Raw genomic sequence first — 18702 nt, 5'->3', positions numbered from 1 at the left:
CCAAGGAGAAGGGAGTTTACAAAGGTAAAAACAAACTCTCTCGAAGAGCTTGAAGCTTTTTGTAAGGATCATAAGTGTTTCAAGTGAGGGGAGAAAGGACACAGCTATCGTTCTTGCCCCAAGAAGAATACTCACAATGAGACTCCTAGGGCTTCCACCATCGAAGCTCCAAAAGAGGATGCTCATTGCAAAGAATCATCACTTTCCTATGCTTGTGGAAATGTAAGAGAGCATGATGCCTTCATCTTGTTTGACCCTGGCTCTACTCACAACTTCAAATCAATGGAGTTGGCCACCAGGTTGGGTATTCAAGCTTTCAAAATGGGAGATATGGTAACGGCTAATGCAGCTTTCAAGGGACAGCAAGCCTCCGTTACTCCCTAAATCGGGAAGTTGAGGCTTCATGTCCAAAGCTATGTCGACAAAGAAGACTTCTTCATCTCTCCTCTCTAACATGAGGATGCTATCCTAGGAGCACCATGGTTTGATCGCATGCTACCAATATGAAGTTCCTTAAAAGGAGAATTTACTTCACTTACAGGAGAGAGAACATGTATATAGATGCTAGTGAGAGTGGTCGCACTATTCCACTTGTAAATTCTCCTGCTTTTGATAAGTCAATGAAGAGTTCAATTTCTGCGTACATGATTTTTGTCAAAGAGTCTCTAAAAGAACCTAATGTTTATCAAATGTAAATGATAGGAATCAAGAAGAGTTAGACTTGTCTAATTTTCTAAAAGGATTCCAAGATGTGTTCATCGATGATATCCCTATGGACTTACCTCCAAAACGAGGGGATGATGACCATCGCATTGAGCTCATTCCTGGAACCTCACCGCCCAACAAGCCTCCTTATTGAGTCTCACAAGCTCAACAAGAGGAGATCATGAGGCAAGTACAAGAAATGGTAGACAAAGGGATGGTGAGGCCTAGTTCCTCTCCCTTTTGTTCTTCAGTCCTTTTAGTGCAAAAGAAAGATGGTACATACCGTATGTGTATGGAATATCGAGCACTAAACCATATCACTATCAAAAATAGATTTCTCGTGCCTCGAGTAGAAGATCTGTTTGATAAGCTACAAGGCTCTGCCTACTTCAATAGGATTGACCTTAAAAGTGGCTATTATCAAATAAGGTTAGTGGATGAAGATATCCTAAAGACCGTGTTTCGCACAACGTTTGGTCTTTATGAATATCTAGTCATGCCTTTTGGCTTGACTAATGCACCAGCTACATTCAATCGTCTAATGAGAAAATTTTTAGACCTTATTGTAAATTCACTAGAGTATTCTTTGATGATATCATCATTTACTCCAAGTCTTTGGAGGAACATAAGCAACATCTCCAACTGATTTTTCAAGCATTGAGAGAGAATAATCTTTTTTTCAAGCAAAAGAAAAGTGAATTTTTCCTTCAAGAGATTCAATACTTAGGTCATATTATCTCACAAGATGGTATCCGTATGGAACCATCAAAGTTAGAGGTAATAAAAGCATGGCCTAACCCAAGGAATCTACATGAGCTAAGAAGCTTTATTGGTATGTGCACATACTATAGGCGCTTCATAGCAAAAGTTTCCCAGGTAGTAGGACCACTACATGATTTAACTAAGAAGAACGTTAAGTATGTATGGACTGCTAAGGAGAAAAATTCTTTTGATAAGCTCAAGGAGAAGCTTACCTCTCAACCAGTCCTCATGCTTTACGATCTCTCGAAGCCATTTGAGATCCAGTGTGATGCTTGTGGTGATTTCCTTGAAGTAGTTTTGCTTCAAGAAGGGCATGCCATAGCATATGAGAGCCGAAGGCTCAATACGGATGAACGAGTCTTGGGAATTTATGAGAAAGAGCTTTTAGCTGTTCTACATGCCCTAGACACATGGAAGCACTACCTATTGGGGACTCCATTTATCCTACGAACTGACCACCAAAGTCTCAAGTATTTTATGACGCAAACCAAGTTGTCCAACAAACAAATGAGGTGGGAAAATTTTATTTCGCAATTTAATTTTCATATTACTCACATTGCTAGTAAGCACAATCAAGTGGCCGATGCACTTTCACGATGCCCAAAAGTTAATGCTGTGTCTATAGCTACTCACAATGATCTATAAGATAGATGAGTACGCTACTGACCCTGATTTTAGAGACATAATGTTAGCCCTTGCTTTAGGGAAGAAAGAGGAACCATTCACCTTGCATGATGGTTATCTTCTCCACGGCAATAGGCTATGTGTTACCCATTTCCTTCATGAGAAAGTTATGTATAAATCCCATGCTCCTTCCTATGCGGGGCTTAGAGGTATTCAACCTACTCTTCGAGGAGTAGAGACGTATTTCTATTGGCCTACCATGAAAGCGGACATACAAGAGTATGTTTCAAAATGCATAGTATGCCAAAAGACCAAATATGATAGAGGGAAACAACCTGGATTACTCCAGCCATTACCTATATCAAATTCACCATGGGAGAGTATATCCATGGATTTCATCTTTGGATTACCCAAGTCTGGAAATACGGGAATATGGACAATGGTCGATAGGTTTAGCAAACAAGCACACTTTATTCCTGTCAAAAAGACTAGGCACACCAAATGGAAACTCTCTTCATATCTCAAATTTTCAAACACCATGGATTACCCACATCCATCGTGTTGGATAGAGGTCCCAAAATGACCAGTAATTTCTGGAAAGGTCTCTTTGAAAATCTAGGAACAAGATTGAAGTTTTCTTCAGCCTACCACCCATAAAAGGATGGCCAAAGTGAGATAGCCAATCTTACGATACTCGTTCTACTAAAGACTTATGTTATAGAAGTAGATCAACACTCACAATGGGAAAAGTACTTACCACTTGTAGAGTATGCTTACAACAATACTGTACATACTTATACAGGAAAGGCACCTTTTGAGATCCTTGAGGGAAGACCTAAATGTCCCTTGTTACTCAAAGTACATGGGAAGATCTTCGCCGCCGAGGCGTATAGCCGTGACCTACAAGAATCTTTTCAAAAGATTAAGGAGGCTATAACCATCTCTCAGCAAAGGCAAAAATCTGCTGCTAACAAGTACAGAAAGGCCTTAACGTTCAAAGAAAATGATTGGGTCTTACTTAAGTTTCATAAGGCTTGATTAAGGCAAACGACGGGCATTAAAACTATTTTACTAAACTAGCAAAAAGATACTATGGTCTTTTCCAAATCTTGAAGCCCATCAACAAGATGACTTACCAACTCAAATTGCCCAACCATTGGCTCATACATAATGCTTTTCATGTGAGCCAACTCAAACCCTACAAAGGAGATCCACCAAGTGAACCAATTATTGAAGACCCACCCAAAGTTGAAGGCCAAGAAGAGGTGCTACAACCCGAAGCTATCCTTTGGAATGAAGACAAGGTACTACGACATGGTAAGATTATTCGACGGTATCTTATTAAATTCAAAATTATCCTTTTGAAGATGCTAGATGGATGCAAGGAATACAGCTTAAGGATAGTATAAACCTTGTCAATGCTTACAATGCTACATTAGAGTAAGAAAATGTACAAATTTCTTTTAAATGATTCATATTTTTGTCTTATAAGATTAGTTCTCTTTTTAATTGTGCATAGATTTAAATAGTATGCATGCTTAGAATCATGTTTGTGATGACGACGTCTCTCAAACACCAAGTAGAATTTGTCACTCTACTTTGGGAGAATGAAATGGACTAAAGAGCAGACATGCTTGCGGCAGCTATGTCTCCCAAGCACCAAATGGATTAGTCATCCATCTTGGAAAGATGTTGTAAGGGTAAAAAGGGATCCTCTATCCGCTAAGTAAAATTGATTAATGACTAAAACTTTATCTCTTCTACCTCATAGTCGAGGACGACTATGATTTCAAGAGAGAGGTAATGTCATAAAATTTAATATCTAGCCAACCCAAATGATTTTCTTATACTAAACTGATCATTTAACGTGGGAGAATCAACGGGAACAAGGGTTAAGATATAGATGTGCTTATAGATCTATTTCAATACGGGGCCAATGGTAAAGGGATCCAAATGAGAAATGGTCTATCAAAGAGCAAAGCTAACCAATGGAGAAAAAGACCTTAGGGTTGGCTTCATTGAAGCCTCCAAAGGTAAGTGTTAAAAGCCTTAAGACATAGTCTTTAATTTTTAAAACTTTAGTCAGTTAAGGTCCAAGCAGGCAAGGGGGCATCTTGCTTAAGCAAGGGCTCTGCTTAAGCAGGGGACTTGCCTGCTTACCAAGTTCAAAGAACTTGCTACAAAAGATGGGGCGAGCCCTACAAAGGAGGGAAGTGAGTAGAGTGTGTGCACCTCACCAAGGGCCCATACTCTCATGAGAGGAAAGGGGCCACATGTCAGGTGTAGAGGCACACAGCTCAAGCAGGCAATGGCTGTGCTTAAGCAAGGGGGGTGCTAGCTTAACCTCACAAGAGAAAAAGAAGGACACTTGTCAAGAGGCTACACACCTTGCCCCAAAGGGAGCCAAACTCTCATTGGCTAGAGGGATACATGGCCCAATAAGCTCCAAGGGAAGCCTAGGAAAGGTGATCAACCAAGCTACATCTCTCTCTCTCTCTCTCTCTCTCTCTCTCTCTCTCTCTCTCTCTCTCTCTCTCTCTCTCTCTCTCATTCTTCTTGGCACACACTCTTGTGAAGCAAGAACTCCACCTCCTTCTCCAAGCTTGAGAAGTTGAGTGCCTACTACAACAAGCTCTTGGCTATGGATGCAAATCCACACAAGAGAATTCTTATGCTTGCTTATCAATCTCTCTAATCTCCATTATCACTATGCTAATCTATGCTACAAGAGCTATGAGTGATTATGTGCAAGGGGATATTGCTTTCTCGTAGAGATACTTCTACTTCTCTCTTCTTCCTCACTCCCTGCCAACTCTCCTCACGTTTCATGGTGTTTGAGGTCTTGGGATTGAGGCTGGGCATTTTTCAAGTTCATGCTAATCATGTTTATTGTTGTTATGCTAATGCTTGGTGAGTGAAACTTTCCATATTCACCTCATCAAGAAGGACTCAAGGAACACAATCAGTTGTATTGTAAACAAGTCTTCCGTCATGGAAGAATCTATAATACAAATTCCTATTGGAGGGGGGAGCGGCTCCAACTAATCCGGTCCTCTATTGGTGTCACTTTATCTAAACTCTCACTCTCTTTTACAAGTATTGTTCATGCCATGTTAATGAAGTAATGTGTTAGTGTTGCTCTCTCCATCCCAGCACTCCCTTTCTCACTCTATATCTACACACAAAGGAATGCTCAATATGTTTTTCACTTTCCGCTCCAACTCAAGTTAAAAGGCTAATTCCATTACATCCAACACATTGTAAGTACATGTTTTGAGAATACAAAGCTAGGTCTGAAATCACAGTGTAATGCTTTTATGGATTCATACTTAAGATTTGCCATTCATTTATAGTCATATTTTCATCCACATTGCCGGAGGAGCATCCACTACATATTCTCTCCGACACATTCAATGCTATACATGGGGATATTGAAGCAACAATTTTCACACGTCTTTGCCCAACCAAACTGGTTCAAGGAAGGATTTTTTTCTATTTACACTTCTATATTGTGCCTACTTCTACAAAAGAGTTTGGAAAGCTTGAATCCATCAAATTATCTTCCTTATTAAGTATGCAGTGGCCACAACTAGATTTGTGGTCGGTAGAATCTTTCAAGCAAAGGTTAATAATAGATGTCCAAAAAACTTTGAAATACTCTAAAGCTTCTCGGTCTGTGGGCTTGAGTGGGTGTTTGCCTATTCATTGTTTCTTGTACATTTTTAAAGAGTTTGGATTTGTGGAGACCACCACAATGCTTGTATGTAAAGATGTGCATTATGACGAACTAGGAAGGCTTTTAGAAGAGGACTGGGGTTTTGTGGAGGGCATGCACAATGGGGATAGGTACCGCTGTAAGGTTGGAGCTTTAGGTATTGGGATGTGCTATTTAAAATCCCGCACCTCATTGTACATACAATTTCACTATGATCGTTGGATGTGCAAGCTTGGAGTGTGGAGTCCCTTACAAAGCATATACGGCGCTATTGCAAGCTTGGACATTGCGGTGAGGATGCCCAACGATGCTTTGGAGGCTGTCCAAGTGAACAAGCATTGGACTCTCAGTAATGTGCAAGAATATTTGGCTATTATGGGTTTTGAGGTCCTTCAACAAGCACAATTTTGTTTGCAAGGTCACAAGGTGAGAATTCTTCCACCACATTTTCAATACATCATAGTTTGGCAATCATTGGCTACTTATTGTAATGAATGTCTGCAGATTGGGAAGAGAATGGAAGAGAAATTGAAGGTCGAGGAGGATTAAGGCATGGATGGAACTATGCTATCACTCTTATAGCCATTAGGAAAAATATGGACTCTCCTTGGGCCTTTTTGATTAGTGAAGGCTTAAGGGAGAACCAATGAGAGGGCTCTTGGGATATCACCTAGAGGGGGAGGAATGGTAGGGGTGCAACCTAATTGTCTCCCTCTTCAATGCTTGGTTCTTAGAGAGTGGGGGGGGGGGGGGGGGGGGGGGTAAAAGGGGGAAAGAGGTGTCATAAAAGAGGGAGGGACCCCCCCAAAAGAAAAAATATGCAAGCTTAAAAACCCTAAAAAATGAAATGTTTTTAAAAGTGTCAAAATTGACTCATTTGCCTCCAAAACTGTCCCAGAACATATACTAACTTCAAAAAGTCAAATTCCCCCCCAAAATCCACTTTTCTCTCCCTCTATCACTACTTTTCTCTCCCACACTCTCCCTCTTCTCCCTCCTCCCATTCTCTCTCTAATAGCCCACAGCCTTGCCCACTTCTCTCCCTCACCTTCCTCCCACCCATTCCCAATCCCTTCCTAAGCCCAACTTCCCAAGCATGTCCACCGCTAACACGCATAGACGGCCCAAACTAGAGATACAAGAGATTGTGTTGTAGAACGCAAAAAATTCAGAGGGGGGATGGATCCCAAAGGTATTCAAGAAGGGTTCATGGGTCTACATGCAACTGTCCAGTGCTGGACCTCATCGCGTACGATGTCGAGGCGTATTGGAACGCCATTGGAAGGGAAGACTATTGGCATTCAAAGAAACCAAGTCCGGAATGGTGGCCATCGTGCAACACGTGTACAATGCAGTTGAGATCCACCTGCAGAGAGCTTCAACTCAATTTGCACCTCATTGTAAATCCTCATGGTTTAGCTTTCCCATGCATATATCATGTTTAACGTGCATGCGATCATTTTGTTTGACTAAGGGCATTTGTAAAGATGTTTTTCCATCCAGCTTAGTTGAGGAGCAGCCACTTGAGTGCCTCTCAGGCACGTTCATGGTTTTGCATGCTCACATTGGGGAGCTTATGTTTCCTAATGTCTCGTCAAAAAAACTTACCGAGCAACGAATATTCATGTACTCCCACAAGTACGTGGTACCGAAGTCAAGCCAAGGTTATGGTAGGTTAGAAGCCGTGGAGACACCCTCATTGCAGAGTGCAGAAGGCCAGCTCCAGACCATTGGGCCTTAATTTCTTTCAAGGGCAAGGTGCTGCAAGATTTCCAAGGGTCCCTAAAGTTTGGTAAGGCAACCAGATCGGTGGGTCTCAGTTGGCATTGTCCCATCCATTTGTTTGTGCATGCATTCTGCTCTCTGTCGAGTGTGGAAACACCGACAGTGTTTGTTTGCAAAGAAGTTGATGTGGATGCAATGTACACCATTCTAGGTGTCAATTGGGGCTCTGTTGATGGTTTGCATGATGGTGACTGTTACAAGTGCAATGTGTTCCCCACACAGCTTTGCCTTCGACATTTGAAGGCAAGGTGCACTTTGTATGCACGGTTTAGCTACGAAAGGTGGATGCACAAATGTAGCAAATGGATACCCTTGTAGCTGACGACCAAAGAGGTTCAATCCTTTGAAATTCGTGTGCGCATGCCCAATAATGAGGTGGAGATGGTTGCAGTGAACCCGCATTGGACTCTTGCCAATCTTCGGGAACATTTTGTCATAATGGGATTCGAGGATGTCGGTAATGCAAGTATCAAACTGGAACAACACAACATCTGCTTTGTGCTTGATTAGCTACCTTTTCTTAATTTTTCTAGGTATTTGTATCTTGATTGTCCATTTTTTGGTTGTGTAGATTGGAAGGTGGATGGAGGCCACTATGCTTGTTTACAAAGATTGGGCTACAGACGAAGTCATCTTGTCTAAGTGAATTGGCTTGTAACTTTACTCTTTTATATATTGGATATTTTATTAAAGATTTTGAAAAATTTTAGGGTGTTGTACTTGATTTTGTACTTGAGTTTTAAGGTGTTGTGTAATTTTATTTTTAAAACGCATATTTTTTACTCCTTTCGAGAGGGAACATGTCTATAAACGGGGGACCACCTCCTCATTTTACCATTTTCATCCCATCATTGCAGAGAGACCTAGCATACCCAGTTACGCAAAGAGAAAGCATGGCTACAACTAGTGCTTTAGATGCATTCCTTAGTGAGGCTGGTCATGCAAATCACCCTCAGCTTCATGCATTTTTCACAACCCAACCCGATCTGGAAACCACCTTGACCCTCCACTCTCAATCTCTTAAGCACATCACTTCATACATTTCCACGTTCATGGGGAGATTCATTGTTGAGTTACCAAACCGGCAAGGGCAATGGGTCCTTGAGGGCCTTCTGCACCACATCTACAAAGGGGACATGCCATTTCATCAGCGGCTTGCACGCTTTGCCACCATAGCACAACCCGCCGGACAATATGTGCGGCTTGAAGATGATGATGTGAGAGCAATGTGTAAGGGGAAGATCAAAAACACTTTTTTTTCTTTGTCCAGGCCAAAATGATCTTCCTCCTTCACGAGTGCTCACCAGGCCCTGACGTCTTGCTACCACACTTGCAGATCAGCGGGGTCCTGGCTGATGTGAAGGACCCCAAGTCCGCGCCCATTGACACATCCGTAGAGGAGAGGACGCTTGCCTTGACCTACCTTGTAGGAATTCAAGGCCTTTTGGAGGTTTCTCCATCTGTCAATTTGTCCTCGGGGTTGCCAGAAGGAACCAGCACTCGGGATGCCATCCCTGAGGTAGAGATTACCCGTTTCTCCTGCATTGTGGTGGATGGGGAGGAGTTTGTGTTTTTGCATGATCTGGAGAAATCCTTTGAGCTTGGCATGGATGAGTGTTTCGCCATCCTTGATGCCCATGGCAAGTTTGAGGTTGATACCAACACCTCCCATGACGATGATCTCCTACTGCCCATGGGGAATACTGTGGTGGACATAGTGGTGATCGCACAAGCCGAGGTGGCAGCGGACGAGCAGGCCAAGGTCTCTGAGGAGGAGTTTGTGGCCGTGCAAGCCATGTGTTTAGCTAAACGCACAAGAGTGATTCACTGCTACAACACCTGTTTTGCTTGATCCAAAGGGGAAGTCAAGTGTGGATCTTTACTTGCACCCGGATGCTGATGAGGAGGATCGTAGACAAGAGGTATAGATGCTCACTTAAATTTGATTGTTACAAATGATTTTGTTAATGTTATAACTATTTTTTTTCCATATTTCTCATAAAACCTATGTTTTGCAGGATGTTTTGGAGGTTGACACCTGGGTGCAACGGTCAGGGGGGAGGAGGACGCTGTTCGGACCTCAAGCGGCACTTGCTCACTACCTTGGTACACTTCCGACTAGTGACATGGTGTTTGTGCATGCCGACTACTCCCCCAATGGACGCTACAACATTTTTGCCCTTTGTTCACTCTCCAAGGCGTTGTGCTTAACAACCCTTGCCCAATCGGCCAACCTTGTAGTGCTTGTAAAGAAAGATTTTGCAATATCCACTTTCGGCGTCAACTTTTGCGGGCGCCTCATCGCCCATGTCAACATGAACCAAGCTGTAGGGGTTAATGACACCCAAGAAATCACAACCACTTTCCTTAACAGGGAGCCACCCCAAAAGGCCAAGTGCCAGAAAATTGTAATTCGAAAGATCCTAAAGCAAAAGCCGGATATCATGTAAAGCGTTGATTTCCTTAATCGATCTACTTTTTGGTTTCTATGAATCTCTCTTACTTGCAAGCTTTTGAATTTGTTATATGTTTGGTTTCCAATGTGTATGAGAAGCACCAAAATTATTGATATGCCTACTGAAAGGCTTGGGAGGCCCCAAAATTATTGATATGCCTACTTTGTTATATGTTTGGCTTCCAAAGTTATTGATATGCCTACTAAAGGGCTTGGGAGGCCCCAAAATGGGCTGCCACAAGGGCGCGCATTTGGGTCTTCCATCAGCATATGGAAGGGGCAAATGCGCGCCCTTGTGGCAGCCCATTTTGGATCATCTCAAGCCCTTATAAAGGCTTATCAATACCCATATAATTTACAGTTGCAAAACCCAATCACAAGAGACAACCATGCTTCAAAAATCTATGCTACATGGACTAAGTGGGGCATGCACTTCCTAATGCATCCATGCTATGTGAAGCATTGAAGCAAGGGAAATATCCCTAATGCTTGGTAAAAGTTTCTGGAAAGCCTTGGAAAGGGCTTGGAATGCCCTAAGAATGGCTGCCACAAGGGCACGCATTTTGTCCATTCATTTGCCTTTGGAAGCACCAAATGCACGCCCTTGTGGCAGCCACTTTGGGGGCATTCCAAGCCCTTTCCAAGGCTTTCCAGAAACTTTTTCCATGCATTAGGGATATTTCCCTTGCTTCAATGCTTCACATAGCATGGATGCATCAGGAAGTGCATGCCCCACTTAGCCAAGGTGCTTAACTTAGGCAAGTTTTCACAATGCCAAGCTTTAAGCTACATACATACAAAAGAAGGTAGACAAAACATGGACCACTGCTACATTGCATGGTACACAATTAAAGAAATACAATGCACAAAGAGTGGGGTATACAATCAAAAGACGCTTATATTCAAATTCTTCCCAATCTTGGAAGTTTCGTAGATACAAAAAAGGTTTGATGACTAATTACAAGCTATTGCTCATGGCGCAAACGGCAAGCAAGCTGCATATCCTTGGGCATAATTGTTACACGCTTTGCATGGATGGCACATATGTTCGCATCCTCGAATATGCTAGTTTCCCTTGAACATTACCTAGGACAACTCCCCCCTGGCAATGTTTCTATTGTCCATAATGAATTTACTCCCCAAGGACATTTTATGATGTGGTCGTTGAAAGCTTTGAGCAAGGTTTTGTGTTTGAGCACCATTGCTCAAACTGCGCATCTTGTGTTCCTAGTGCGTAGATTCCTTGTATGCACAACATTTGGCACTTGCTTCCATGGTAAAGTGCTTGCCCAGATAGGGGTACATGCTTCCATTGGCTCAATTGACCCAAAGGCCATAGCACAACCCCTCTTGACTGGGGAGTTGCCTTATGCACAAGAGAGGCGCCAAGAAATGGTCAAGAAAATTATGAACTCCTCATACGTATGATGTAAAATCAACTTTTTGGAAGTAATAAAAAATATTTAAAATTGTCTCTCTATCTTGTACATTCTTTTAAATCTGATCTATCAATTTTTAAAATTATTGTAATTAGTTATAGGTTTCAATAAGCTGTCTTTTTTGCTTGAAGTAACAACCCAGCGGAAGTTGGATGCACACGATACTCCTTTCAACTTACCTTAATTATGGGAAAAGTGTAAAACAGATCTGAGTGAAAAGAAGCGGTATCTCTACAGTAATGCTACAAAAACAATTGCTTTCACTTAATATATATTTTTGAAGTATCCTGGGGGGGCAAGAAAGCCCACCAAGTGCAAAAAAAAGGGTGGCAGCAAGGGCATGCAAATGGCCCATCCATTAGTTTTGGATGGCCAATTTGCGTGCCCTTGTGGCCGCCCTTTTTTTTGCATATGGAACCTATGTTTGCACTCAAGGGTCAGAGTGTGTGAGCAAAGGGGGTGCGTCGCACTCTGCATTGGCGCCATGCAGCATGCATGGCGGGGCCTTGCGACATTTTCCACTTCAATAGCAATCTTGGATTGTCGCGCACGCTCCATTGTGAGCTTATGAGCAAATGTTGTGCCAAAAAACCAGTTGAACATCTCCTTTAAATAATTGGAATGCACCATTCCACCACCATGTCGAGTATTTTTTAAGTACCCCCCCCTTGCTCGATAATGGGACTTCTCCATGCCTTGAGTGCTAAAAATTTCAAGTGATCCATCTTTATGCATAAAAAATGCACCATGCGTAAACAAGATATATTGTTCACATGAGTAAATGATCCACATCATTGAATGAAAACAATCCCTTGTAATAAGTTCACCATGTAACATGGCTTACCATGTAATGTGTGATGTTATTTTCACCCCAAGGAAGGGTGAAGACCTTGGTAAAATCCACCACAGCTTCTTGAAAGGATTGGCGTTCTTCTTCTGTTGTGTTGTTAAGGCCCATAAGCTTGACAATTTATCAAAATGTGCCCAAACTTGCTTGCGCTTGTTTGCAAGCTCGCCATTTGAATAATTGTTAGTAGTAGCTTTGCATAACTCCTTCCAAAGCTCCCAAAGGTTACTTGCATGTTGGTTGCAACTATTTTGAGTAGCATATCGACCTAGCTTTCCTTGGGAAACTTTATTCAAAAAGTGTTTGATTTTTGTCCACTCATTGACACTTGTTGAGCAATTTCATGGGCCTCCCCTGTGTTCTTTGCAGCAATGATAGACACATTTCCACCGTCACAGCCAATGGAATTCAAGAGTGCCTCCACTCTTTCAATCGCATCCTGGGACTTTTCCAATGGTTTCATTGTGAAATCATAGTCAATGTGGAGCTTCAATAGCCTATCAAAAATGTGCATCAATGCGTGTAATGTACAAAAATGTACATTCAGTAGAGGAAATGGAAAGATTGGATTCCAAGTGTGGTCCTTTTAAGCACGGTCTGGGGCATGGAGCATGGGACATCTCAGAATAGACGCTTTCCATTCTCTACTTTCGTCTTTGACATTAGACAATCCAATTCTTGTTCTCCATGCCCTTACCATGGAAGCATGGAACCAACCTTTGCAGTGTCCTTGTGTGATTTTTGTTTGTTAGGTTTGTACCCTCGAGTGCAAAATGGACAAGGCATGAGAGAATAAGCCCCTTGTTTTTAGGCAAGCAAACACTTTATGGTCTTCAAGTCTCCACCTAAGTGCCACTCCACATCATAGCTACCAAAACCCTCAACCTCCAACTTCTGGCCTACCATTTGGGAGTGTATTACTTCTGTGATCCATGGAGCTCTCTCAAAAATCCATGAAAGTACTCCATTAGTCTCTTTGGGCACCTCAATAACACCCAACCACCAAATGTATTTCTTTGATTGCACTCTAAAAGACGGAGTGGGAGATGGCTCGACTGAATCCCTTTGCTTGGTTTGGAAAAGGGCCTCATTCATTAGAGTGACACTTAGCCTCTCTAACCTTTGACCTTTCACTATTTGACACTCATCGAGTTTCAACACAAAAGCAACCTTTGTGTTAAGCACTGCAAAATAAACAGCGCCAAGACCTTATACTTCAAAGTCTATGATAATAACACAACCAAAAGAAAAACGTATAGTGTGTCATCTTCTTCAGGTAACTCGTAAAATCTAAGCATGGCTTGTTGAAGTCTTCTAAGGTCCACCAAAATATTGTTTTACATTGTGTAAGGGAAGCCATTCTCCAAAGGTCTTGTGGATTGTTTCTTACCTTTTCCCCTTGCCTTTGTTGTGCACGAAGCATAAAGGGAAGTTGGCATTGTGTCCTCAATGTGTAGGTATGTCCCAATGCGGGAGAACACATCTTCGTTTGTGGCATTCTTTACGAGCTTGACCTTATGTGGAATGGGAAATAGGTTTTCCACAATGCCATGCTCTTTGTGGGCATCCTTTAGGAGTTGGAAAATAGCCTGATAGGCTTTGGTGTTGATTCCAGTCTCATCACAATCTTGTTGCACGTCATCATCACTAACCACATTTCTCAATATACGCATAAGGTCTTTGGTGACTGCATCCTTAATGTGTTTACCTCCAGGTGATTGTAAGATAGAAATCACATCCTGGGTATTGAGACAACTAGTGAGAAGGTTGACTCGATCATCTTGGCTTGTTCCACCGCATGCCTCCTGGATGAAGTTTCTAGCAACCAATAAAAATAAATGTTAGAAAATAGTTTGAAGTAAGAATGCATCATGCAAGTAAAGACCAAATCACCTTGTGGTTGTCACTCGTAGTTTGTGTGCTCCACCCAAATGTGCAAGAGTTTCAATGGATGAATATGTGGGTTTGTGTTCCCTTGCACCAAGGGGTGTTTCTTTCAAGTATGTGATGGTGTTGGCAAGCTTCATAATGTGGGATTCCTTTTTCTACATTTGTTGTTGAAGAGTTTCAACCACCCTCTCCAAAGAGGAAATACTCTCTTGTAATGCCGCCGTCTTGAGGTGAAGAGCTTGACATTCATGCATCCACATATGCAAAGAAGAACCTGCACCCATACACAACCGCTTGCAATAGACTAACAAGCCTGCTTCTCCCCTCCCAAGAAATTGAAGAAATATCAAAAGGCTATTAAAGGATGGATGGAAGCGGCTTACAGGATCGTAAGGGTACAAATGGCCGTCCACCCAAATGTCAACACTGGTCTCACCAACGGTGCGACGTTCCTATGATGACCTTTGATCACCCTCACATACATTCGTATGATGACCTTTGATCATCCTCACATACGGCCTTTGATGCAAACGTCGTGGGTAAGCAAATATGTATGCTTTTGCTGTGTGGAGTACGTGGTGATGGAAGTATTTTTATGTCCGTGAGCACCATGGAAGTTATTGCATGAGGAAGCAAAGAATGAAAAGATAGAGGGGGAGGGGAAGGGGGAGGGAGAGGGAGGAAGATGGGAGGAGAGAAGGAGGGAGGGGGGGGGAGGGAGAGATTGGGGAGGAGGAGGAAGGTAGGGGTAGGGAGGAAGAGGAGAGGAAGAGAGGAGGGAGGAGAAGGAGAGAACAAAGTGTTTTTTACTTTTTGCAGGAAAAGTTTTTTGAAGAAATGGACTTTCTAGGCTTGTGGGAAAAAAAAAGGGTCAAAAAATGATTTTTGGATGTGTATATATGTTGGGAGGGAGTTTTAAGTAAAAAATAAGTAAAAATGACAAATTTTGACTCTTAGTGACCCACATTTTTGCTTATGTGGTCACACCCCTATACTTCCTTCACTTTAAAAAAGCTAGAGAGAGAAAGTAACCCCTTAGGTCCACATCCTACATTTGGTTTTGAAAAAAGGTTAGAAAAGCCTACTCAAAACTACATTCTTCAACGCCCTTGTCCCCTTAACCCCACACAACATTAGCCTTAATTCCTAAAAATTAGGATTCCTTACAAGGCCAATGCAAGGTCCATATTTCTCCTAATGTGTTGTCAATATGGTACACACAAGGCATGGAAAAGACCCACTACATGGCAAGAATAAGTTACTTTAAGCACACCAGACATGAGGTAGGCAAAGATAGAGACAATAGCCTATTAGACTTACACCAATGGACTTATAGGCGACTCGATGCAGGCTTCTTGTATCTTCTTCTTCTCTCGCTAGAGGAGATCCCCAAGTGGAAAATTTAATCTCTCATTCTCCCCCTCTCGTCTAATAGATATTTATCAATAGTCGTCGGGGGGTGCAGTCGTCACCATTACGGCGGTAAGGGAAGAGATGACCCTTACGGAGGGAGGGATGGGGACACACTTTGGTGCCAGCGTCTCGACCAATGGAGGTGCAGTCATCACCATCACGGAAGCATGGAAACATTAGGAAAAATATGGACTTTGCATGGGCCTTGTAGGGAATCCTAATTTTTAGGGATTAAAGCTAATGTCGTGTAGGGTTAAGGGGATGAGGGCATTGAATAAGGTAGTTTTGAGTAGGCTTTTCTAGCCTTCTAGACAAATGTAGGATGTGGACCTAAGAGGTTACTTTCTCTCTCTAGCTTTTTGAAAGAGAACGAAGTATAGGGTGTGGCCACATCAGCAAAAACGTGGGTCACTAAGAGCCAAAATTTGACTTTTTTTCAAAAGCTCATCTTTACTTAATTTTGACTTAAAACTACCTCCCAACATATATACATATCCAAAAATCATTTTTTGACCCTTTTTTTACCTACAAGCTTTGAAAGTCCATTTTTTCAAAATCTTTTCTCCCAAAAAGTAAAAAAACACTTTGTTCTCTCCTCCTTCTCCCTCCTTTCTCCCTCTCCTCTCCCTCCCTACCTCTACCTTCCTCCTCCTCCCCAATCTCTCCCTCCCCCTCCCTCCCCCTTCTGTCCTCCCATCTTCCTCCCTCTCCCTCCCCCTCCCCCTCCCCCTCCCCCTCTATCTTTTCATCAATTCCTTCCTCACGCAATAGCTGCCATGGTGCTTATGGACATCACAGATCATTCGCTTCCACCACCACGTACTCCACACACCAAAAGCGTACATATTCGCTTGCCCACGGCATTTGCACCGAAGGCTCAATCTGAGGGTGATCAAAGCTCATCACAGGAACATCATGCCTTCAGTGAGACAAATATTGACAATTGGGTGGACGGCCATTTGTACCTTTACGATCCTATAAGCCGCTTCCATGCATCCTTTAATAGCCTTTTGACATTTCTTCAATATCTTGGGAGGGGAGAAGCAGGCTTGTTAGGCTATTGCAAGCGGTTGTGTATGGGTGCAGGTGCTTCTTTGCATATGTGGATGCTTGAATGTTAAGCTCTTAGCTCAAGATGGCGACATTACAAGATAGTATTGCCTCTTTGGAGAGGGAGGTTAAAACTCTTCAACAACAAATGCAGGAAAAGGATTCCCACATTATGAAGCCTGCCAACACCATCACATATGAAAGAAACACCCCTTGGTGCAAGGGAACACAAACGCACGTATTCATCCATTGAAACCATTGCACGTTCAGGTGGAGCACGCAAACGATGAGTGATAGCCACAAGGTGATTTTTTCTTTACTTGCATGATACATTTTTACTTCACAATATTTTCTAACATTTATCTTATTGGTTGCTAGAAACTTCATCCAAGAGGCATGCGGTGGAACAAGCCAAAATGATCGAGTCGACCTTCTCACTAGTTGTCTCAATACCCATGATGTGATTTCTATCTTACAATCACGTGGAGGTAAGCACATTAAGGATGCAGTCATCAAGGATCTTATGTGAAAATTGAGAAATGTGGTTAGTGAAGATGACGTGCAACAAGCTTGTGATGAGGCTGGGATCAAGACCAAAACCTACCAGGCCATTTTTTGACTCCTAAAGGATGCCCTCGAAGAGCGTGGCATTATGGAAAATCTATTTTCCATTCTCGGCACAAGGTCAACCTTGCAAAGAAGTCCACAAACGAAGATGTGTTCTCCCGCATTGGGGCATACCTACACATTCAGGACACAATGCCAACTTTGCTTTATGCTTCGTGCACAACAAAGGCAAGGGAAAAATGTAAGAAACACTCCATAAGCCCTTCGGAGAAGGGCTTCCCTTACACAATGTGGAACAATATTTTTGTGGACCTTAGAAGGCTTCAACAAGCCACGCTTAGATTTTACGAGTTACATGAAGAAGGTGACACACTATACTTCTTTCTTTTGGTTGTGTTCTTATCATAGACTTTGAAGTATAAGGTCTTGCCACTATTTATTTTGCAGTGCTTGGCACAAAGGTTGCTTTTGTGTTGAAACTCGATGAGTGTCAATAGTAAAAGGCCAAAGGCTAGAGAGGCTAAGCGTTGTGAGCGGGGGGAAAACACACATAGCGCCTCTATAATGACCCGACACACACTCTTGGAATGATACACACACACACACACACACTAGGGGGCACCACTCGGCTTACACAACACACCTGGCCGAGACAGGGAACACACCTATGGAGTGAGAGGAGAGAGACTATCCATTTACCCACTCCACACAAAGAGATACACACACACACACCCAAAAAATCTCAGCTCAAAAGGGGAGAATTTATGATGTTTAGATACAAATGATCTTGGGCCAACACCAATGGGACAAATAGCTCACACAATATGGGTAAAATAAGCCAGATACAATCACAAACTGGAGCAGAAGCCTCGCTCATAGGAGAAACTTACACAGCCAAAAAAACAGAAAAAGAGGGAGGAATTTGGAAAAATGGACAGCGCCATCGCGTCCAGAACGGCCCGAAACCCCAGTCTACAATGTCAAAGTGCTCAAATCCGACCTCGGATGAGCAGTTTACGGCCAAAACAAGCTCTAAAAACCCCAAAAACACACCTTCGACTGTTCCTCCTCTCTTCTCCACGTTTTTTCTGGTCTTCTCTCAGGTTTTTCAGTTCCCACACTTAGCTTTATTAGTTGGTCACCCTTGGCCTTTTAGATGACCTCAAACGGACCCCAAACAAGCCAAAAACTGACCTCGCAGTGCATAGTTGTCACCCTGCTGCATCCATACGCACACCTGGCACACAACTTTTTTCAATAATGCATCCCGCCACCACGTGAAGTGGCCCCAAAATATGGTCCTCATGATGACATTTCTGCATAATTATCACAAGAAAACATCCACGTTGTGTCCGTACTTCTCCGCGTGCAAGTATTGACCCCATTCGCCCTCCTGACGCCACTAGATGCCATCTGACGCATCTGCTTACCTCATGTCGTCGGCCCACAG

The sequence above is a fragment of the Adiantum capillus-veneris genome, chromosome 22 (assembly GCF_014529385.1).
Source record: "Adiantum capillus-veneris isolate H3 chromosome 22, ASM1452938v2, whole genome shotgun sequence".
NCBI lineage: Eukaryota > Viridiplantae > Streptophyta > Polypodiopsida > Polypodiales > Pteridaceae > Adiantum > Adiantum capillus-veneris.
The sequence above is the reverse complement of the archived record's forward strand: the minus strand, read 5'-3'. Positions refer to the sequence as shown.